Source organism: Crocodylus porosus, unplaced genomic scaffold (genome assembly GCF_001723895.1).
Source record: "Crocodylus porosus isolate Cpor-Errol unplaced genomic scaffold, CroPor_comp1, whole genome shotgun sequence".
In the NCBI taxonomy this organism is placed as follows: domain Eukaryota; kingdom Metazoa; phylum Chordata; order Crocodylia; family Crocodylidae; genus Crocodylus; species Crocodylus porosus.
In genome coordinates, this window is record NW_017728886.1 from 257,846,226 (window position 1) to 257,854,905 (window position 8,680).

Genomic DNA, 8,680 nt, shown 5'->3' on the forward strand with positions numbered 1-8,680 from the left:
GGGGGGGGGGGGGGGCTGAGACCCCTTAACCCCCCTTTCTGCTGCCTATGTCTATTGGACTGATTTTGGCAAAAAAAATTCTTCCAGATAGGTCTAGTGATGTGCACTGGAAACTCCCAAGTTCTACCATGCTAATGTTGATAGCCTAGGAAGTCAAAGATATTAACATGATACTGTCAGTGTACAGGGTAGACAACTACCATTAAAAACAAGGCTAAAAAGCCTATTTCTAAAATCCATAAAAACACTGGGACTATGCATAAAAAAAAAACATTTGGGACCTTGACTGAAGCTTCATAGTTGGAAATAAGCTGGAGGCAGTGTTGAAGGACAGTCAGAGCAGAGCAGCGCTGTCTGGTGTCTGAGCAGGAGTGCAGTATCCTATACAGAGCTATTGTCAGAGTTTCGTGGCTCATGGGAGTCTTTGTAGCTCTCTCCATGCCCCCCACCAGCCATTCACTGGTGCTGCATCACATCTCCTGCCTGTAATACTGCTAGGTCACAGGGACGCAAACAGCAGTCAATGCTGTCCATGGGGGGTCCATGTGGCATACAGTCAGGGGCATCACAGTGCGAGGGTGAGTAGCGTGAGGACAGTACAGTGTAAAACCACTGCTGAAGTCAAGCAGGGGTGTCAACTCAAGAAAATATATTTGACTGATAGCCTGCCTTTCTTTTAAAAAAAAACCTCTACATTTTGATCCTGGTTCTTGTCCAGAGCCTGGCAGAAGGGTTCCATTTACATTTTATAAAACATTTGCAAGCCAAAAAGTTTGGTCATCAGTAAAATGTTTGCAGATGGCCAGTCAGTAAAAAAAAAAAAAAAAAAGTCATGGGTTGGCAACCCTGTTATTGTACAATACTAAACAGTTAAAAGTTTGGAGATTTGAGCACAGAGGTCTCAGCTCACGTTATCTCACTAAAATAATGATTATTAAAAATATTTTTAATTTCTAACTAAAAGACACAGGATAAAAAGAAAACAAAAACATTTAAATCCTTTGAAATTGGAAGTATTAAATAAGTATTTTATTTTAACAACATCTCTTATTCCCTTTTCCTATAGCTGTAGATAGATCTTTTATAAAGAATGCATCCTAGCTGATTTTTTTTTAAATGTACTAAGGATATTATTAACTGTCCTTTCAAGGGAAGAGAACGAGTGAATTCAAAATGACTGGAACTGCTATTGTTGCCCTTGTTGGTGGAATCTGATCCCGCCTCCTTGAATACAAGCGCGCACACACACACAAAGAAAAGAACAGAAAAGATAGAAAATGCACCTTGTCCTTCTAGTGATAGCTCTTAGCAGCCACATTACTGGAAAAAGAGAGGCACGACATGAAGCCTTAAAAGCCAATCTCAGACATGGCGAACTTTAATCAGAGTCAAGTTATTTAAGACATTGCATTTTGGTCAACGGCTCACCGCAGCATTGCAATAAAGGCAGCCTTGGCCAACTGAACTAAACTCTTTTTAAACAGGACATAAACTGAGATATGGAAGAGATTAAATACGGGTACGGAAGGAAAAGAAGATATGAAGGAAAGGAAGGGAAGCAAGACAAATCTCACATTAATAATAGTGCTCAGAACTTAGCTGAAGCCAGTGGATGTAAAATGCCACTTGGGTGCATCTCTCTAGATCCATCTGATTAGGTCACTCCTGAGGAACTGGTCAATAAAGTTGTTGTTAGGGGCTTGTAAAACCCACTCCTTCCAGCCTACCTATTCTCCTAACACCAGTGTCCAATTAAGGATAAAAAAAATGGGCAATGGATAGAATAGTCCATACCCATAGTTCTAATTTCATCCATTAGTTAAGTCTAATTTTCAATATATCCATTTTGATCAATTGATTTCCAGTTTCTTACTCCGTTTGTTAACCAAACATGATCACAACACAGTCCTTAGCTGATATCAATATATTTTTCTCATTGGACTTAATGTAGTCCTTCTTTTATCATTTTTTAATAAACAAAGTTATGTAACAGGTGGAATTGGCCTTACATGACCTTGAACAATTGAGAGTTGGGGTCAGCAACATTTTAGAGTGGGGATTGTTTTAATGCTACTTAGCTCCAAGCATGGGCCACTTCCAAACTAGTCCACGAGTGTGGGCTGTTTGCAAGCCAGCTGCAGCCACCGTTGCAGTCACTGCTTCCCCCACTACTACCACTGCTTTTTCCCATTGCCAGGCCACCAATTGAGTGTAGCCCCACACGGAAGTCCCCATTGCCAAAACTCTGCAGAAGCCTCCTTTTTGCAAAGGCTGGATAAAATAACTCCACAGGTAAGATCCAGCCCATTAACTGTTGGTTTCTAACCAGTGATTTGGAGTGTAGGCTTGTAGGCAACAAATTTCAATTCCAGTCTGATGGCATCTTTAAGTCTTCCTGAGGTTTCAACAAATCACTTGCCTTCCTCGGTTTCATCTCCCATCTCAAGAACAGAGATGAAAATGCAAAACTTCCCACTAAGATCGAGACTGTGCACCCCTTACACAAGTCAGCAGAGTATGACTTGCATCGTACCCAAGGGTATGTTGGAAGCCAAACTGTTCACCTATGTGAGTAAGGGGGGCGGTCACAATCCAATCCTCAATTTGGAGTATTATCCCCTTGCTGTAACCCTATAATTTCCAATTCAGTCCAAGGCACTGTTGAACTGGCACTGAAGCAATCCTGCAGAGAATCAAGAAGCCACATCCTATTCAACCAATTAGATCCTACATGTGACCCTGTTCCATCCTGTCCGAGTCTCTGAAAAAAATCAACGAATGCATCTACTTGCCCTCAATTCATCCCAATGACTAAGTTGGAAATACTGGTAAGTTTTTCGGGGACTCAAATGGCATGACAAAGGATTGCATTTAGGTGCCTAAGGGTAGTTAGAAGCCTCATAGGTGAAACAAGATTTGGCCCCAAGGAGTCGTAATCTTCTTCCTGATCTGGGGAGAAAGTTATATAAGGATGTACTGCAGCATATGCTTCCCAGCCTCTGGGTATAGCTGTGCTGCTATACACTTCGGATTACGGTGGAGTCAACACTGCCTTGTGCACAGGAAGCAACATCTGGCACTGCAGTACAAAGCAGTTCAGGAATGAACTTGCATCCCCTTGACTTGTTTGTTCCTGTTTCTGAGAGACACGCATCTGGCTCTTTATTGGGTGCTCCAGCAGCGAGCTGTCTTAATCAAATGATATTTGAATGGCAGTAAGTGTTAATTAATTCAGAATGTATCAGCAACAATGTTGGCTTAACAGTGATGCATTTAGAGTGTGCCAGAGAGATAAGTGAGGCTTACCCAGATGTAAAATAAATATGAAATCCTGAGCCCTTCTCTACTCAGAATATTCTAAATAATGACTTCAGAAATTGTATATCACATATAGGGAGGGGAGGCCATTTTTCTCTGCATGCATTTGCTTGGTAAAATATTTAAGGATATAGACAGATGTAAAAATTGCATCAATGTTAACTCATACTAATACAGGCTGTTATAATGCAACTGTTACATCTGCATGCTAGTATGGGGTACAAGTGTAGCAAAACCATTGCAACTGTTGCAACTGATGCCTGTTTGCTTCCTCTCCCCTCTGAAAGCAGTTAAAAAGTACAATTGTCCAGAGCCTTATTTAACTTTATACCATTTCAGATTTTGTCTCTTTTTTTAAAATGACTTAATTAGAATAAAATTGTGATGCCCCAATTACTTCACAGCAGTATTGTAAGGAGCACAGACGCTTGTGGGAATGGGCTTTGGGGATAAAAGTACTAAGCAAGGGCATTAATAATCTTTATCTGTATTTGCCTTGTAATAATAAAAACTATATCTCCTATATCACAGTTGACAATCTCCACTCCACAGGCCAGGTCCAGCCTGCCAAGAGGTTGGATCTGGTCTAGAAAGGTTCCACCCAACCAAGGGCTGTGCTGTGCTGCCTGACCCCTCCACAGCCCTGCCTGCTCCTCACTTGGACCTACACTTAGTCCCACTGCAGAGGCCAGGGTTTGGCAGCAAGAATAGGGGCAGGAGGCTTGGATGCTCTGGGATGTGGAGATGTTCAGCCTGTGGCAGCGGGCCAGGTTACAAGCTCTGGCCGACTGCAGCAAAAGACTGATGACCACTATACCAGCTGGGTAGATCTGCACCAAATCTGAGAATAATTCAGCTCTCTCAAGGCTGCAAAACCACGGCATGTTGCAGAAGCCCATGCAACCTCCTAAGGAGATATAAGGTTTCAGAATCTCAAAACTGGAAAATTAGGGTCAGACTCTATTTCTGTCCCTGAAAGTCTCACCATTGTCTTCAGTGGGATGAGGAATAAACCACGACCACAAAGACATGTCCCCAAATAATGGATCATGGCCCTGTTCCACTGAGAGTTTACTCCTAATACAAAAAACCTGCATAAATCACATCGTACTGGATCATTCTTCTTATTTCTAGCTGTTTATCTGGTCAAAGGCAGCTAAATACAGACTTTAAAATGGTCCTATTTTTGCATCTCCATATAAACAGATGCTGTGGCTGGCACAAGAATGCTATGCAATTGCACTGTAAAAGGGAAAACACAGCCTATTACAATGTGACCCAAATCACGGACATGTTTGCACGAGACATGGACAAACAGTGGAGAAAAAGAGAAGCAAAGTGACACCACAACACATGCACCTATTTACCAAGTATTAGCCTTGCAAAGTTGACTTGAGATTTGAAAGTCAAGTTGTGACCCATCTACCTTCTTCCCTCTCACCTGCAGCAAAGATGTTGTGATCAGAATAAAGCCGACCACCGTCTTAAGGACACATGAAAAGGATATAATTCAGATCAGTCATTCAGAAGTGCACTAGCTCTGTGAGACTAAAAAAATGTGTATGACAGTCAAGAAATGCAAGAACCAGATCTAATGAATCAGTATTGTTCTTAGCAGGGGCAATGCGTAGGGGGTGCACATGCACTCCCTGAGTGTGGCGGTGCACCTCCTACAAAAAGGCACTGCTTGCCAACACCCCCCACTGCTGCTGACACCACCAGCAGTGTCTGCAGGCAGTCAGCGATCCCCGCTGACCACCGCCGACACTGCCAGCGGCATCTGCGGGTGGTCGCCAACCCCTGGTCGGTGCTTGCCACCCTTCCCCACTCCCCACTCCTGGCAGTGCTGGGGGCGTCTGCAGGAGCTCTGCACTTACTGCCAGTGCACTCCCACTGCCACCACCGCACTCCTGCCGCAGCTGTGCCCCCCCCCAGCCGCCAGGGACACGCGTCGCTCATGGTTCTTACATAGCCACTTTTTAAGAGTGTTTCTCAACCTGTGGGTCACAAGAATATATAAAAGGGCCCTGAACAAACTCAAAAAAATGAATCAACAAATTTTAAAAATTGACTTTTTTAAAGGAAAAAAACGTGGGAAATGGTGGCTTTTTCCTGGCAAACTGGCAGAGTTCCAGCCTGCAAGGGGCTGTTTGGGCCCCCCTCCTCCACCCCCCCGCCATGTCCGCACACTGCGGGGGCTGGGGCCTGGGGACGAAGGGCAGTGTGGCAGGAGTGAGGGGCTCGCCATTGATGGGTCGGGACTGGCCATCAATGTTTACAAGTGGGTCCTGGTACAAAAGGTTGAGAACCGCTGCTTTATACTATATTCCAAACACACACATACTTTAAATGAGTACTGTTCACTAGGAAAACAGTTCAGGACCATACTAGAAGAAGCATTATAGTCTCAGATGAATTTAAGCACTATGACTGATTTCAAGACAGAAGCACAAAAGAAACTGAAGATGATGGACAGTTGTCCGATTAACCTTCTTCGGTTATGCGAATGCATTGCACACAGGGTGTCCACCTGGTAGTCCACGAGCAATCGGCATGCAGAGAGCTCCAGAGACGGTCTCTCCTGCTGCTGTGCGACAGGGAAAGCCCCAAATGCCCACATGCTGCCTCTGCAGCCTGTGTGGCAGGAGGGGCTAGAAACCACCAGCAAGGTGCAAAAGCGGTTGCATGCTACTGGCACCTCCCATGCATTGGAGGAAGAGGGGATGTACTGTCAGCGCAGCTCATGTGGCCCCCACCTGCACCAAAACTAATAAATTAATCAAGTGGATAATAATAATTTCTAGGGAAAACTTGTCCAGTGTATGGTAACAAAATTTACTCTGAATGCCTTCACAAAATATGTTCCCTAACATATAGGTCACTCACACAAGGAAGCTCAGCTTTCCCAAGCATGGCTAAATGAATCATTTGGCAGCTTCAAGCTATTCAGTCAATAAAATCCTTTGGGCTAGGGACAGAAGTTACACATAAACTGGTTTAAGTGATCCAAAACTGGTTTAAACCTGTAACAGAACAGGAATTCAATGCACATAAGCCACTTTCAAAATGGCCAAGATAAATAAACCTGGTTTTCAAAATGGCCAAGATAAACCTGGTTAGTATCAGGCTTAACTGATTTAGGTCAAACTGGTTTATGAAACTTGTGTCCCAGACCTGATTCAAGTTAACTCACAGTCCCTCGGCATCCCAAAATGCTTTGCAGCCCTGAGCTGTGCCGTCTCCTCCAGCAGAGCAGGACTAGCCTTTCCCCCAGCTATCACAGAGCTAAGGCACTAAAGCCTCTGCTCCCTACCAGCACCTGTCAGCCCACCAGGATGTGGGGGCGGGAAGCAAGGGAATGGACCCCCATGCCTTCCTAAGCCCCTGTCTGTAAAGATAAGGGGAAGGAAAGCCCCAGCAAATGGAGGCTTTTCACTTCCTGCAGCAACCAGGTGAGTAGGGCTGGCATTGGCTCGGCCCCCCACCTCCAAGAGGGGAGTTGGGACAGTAGGGGAATGCATCAGCCTGGCCCATCACTGCTCCCCCCCTACCCTTCCCAGCCAGGGTCCGCCTGGTGCAGGGGGTGGGCAGGTGGGAGGGAAGCCCCCACTGGGGACTTCTTACCACCCTGCAACCCAGCTTGCCAGGCTGGGGGTAGGCCTGAACAGATCCATCTCCAGCTCCTGTCTGTGAGAGGACAGGGGCAGAGGGGCGCACACACCCACCCAGCTGGGCACTGACCCCTCCAGACACAGTCTGTTCACTGTGGGGGAGGGGAAGCCCCCAACAGGGGCTTTTCACTCCCCTGCAGCCTGGCTCACCAGGCTCACAGGGGCTCAGCCCACCCTCTCCGCAGTGCCCCTGCCTGTGACCTTGCAGAGCCAGATGAGGATCAGCTCTACGCAGCCCTGGGGAGGGAGCAGGGCTGACTTGATCCCAGCCTAGAGAGCTGAGCTGCAGGGGAGTGAGAAGCCCCCACCGGTCATACTGGGCAGACCCTGGCTGGGGATCTGGTGCTGGGCCAAGCCGGTGTGTTCCCCCCACCCCTTCGCACAGGCCTGGGGCTGGGGAGGGGACGTGGCTGAGTTGACTGGAGCCCTGCTAGCCAGGCTGCAGGAGGCAAAAATACCCCTGGTGGTGGCTTCTCCTGTGCCAGGCAGAGTCCAGGTGGCGAATCAGGGCCAGATGGTGCTTCCCACACCCGCACCCCCAAGCCTCTCGCTGGCCTGGACTAGTGCATGCTTCTGGCCAGTCCTGGCCACCCAGACACTGGATGTCAGTTCAGTTCATTATCAGCTCAAGCTATCCAGCTTTGAAAAACCTGCAAAAATTGAACCGTTTCTGCCTTGGGCTTTTTGAACCTCTGCACTTAGCCTTAAGGTGCAGGAGAAGCCACGCAGGATTCATCATGGTGACAATTTTTTTCAGGTACGATTTTTTACTCGCTGGTTTAAGGTTAAATGCCTTCTGGGATGTCAAAATACAGTCAATGAAACAGAAGTTCTGCCTTCGCTCAGAAGCTTTCACACCCTGCAGGCGACAGATTGAATGTGGACAGGTGTCAAAAACGTGGCCTCTCATTTTGATACGAGAACGGGTTCCTCAAAAGCAGAAGGAAGAGGTCACGTACCATTCACCAGAAGCAATTAACTGAATGGTCTTAATGAGAGACAGGCTATAGTACACACCAGGTTACTTAGCAAAGCCTTCAGGACAGAATAAGGTTGAAAAAGTAATTAATCCTAGGCATGAGAGATAAAAGCAGAAAGAAATAGCAGGATGACATACATTAAAACAATCATGGTTAAACAACCCTTCCACTCAAAGAAAACAGGCTCTTACGTTTACTTGAACATTGAGGACGAACATGAGGCCCTTATTTTCTGTTATTGTTGGTGGGGAGTTAAAAACCCGGCCAAATGTAGAAATTATCAGCAACAGTTTGTGTAATAATCTCCAGAGCTGAATACAGGCCTAAAGAACTGCTATATAGTCTGGTTTTGGAAGCCAACAGGCAGAAGAAATTTGCCAAGAAAGTGCCGAGTCTTTATATTTGCAGTGATTTAGCATCTGCAGTTAGCAGCTCAGGATCCGAATTTTAAAACATTTTAATGTTTTGATGTAATGGTTAAACCTCTTTTATTTGGAAGCATTTTTGAGTAACCAAAACTTCCACCATAAATTTTTGTTTGTAGACCAGGAAAAAAGCCAATTCCAATCCAGGAGGATGATGTGCCTTTCAGGGATACACCTATTCTCCCAAGCTGAGGCTCGGTCCTCAGGCCTGCACTGTTCAACATCTTCATCAGTGATTTGGACGAGGGGGTAAAAAGCACCCTGTTCAAATTTGCTGATGACACTA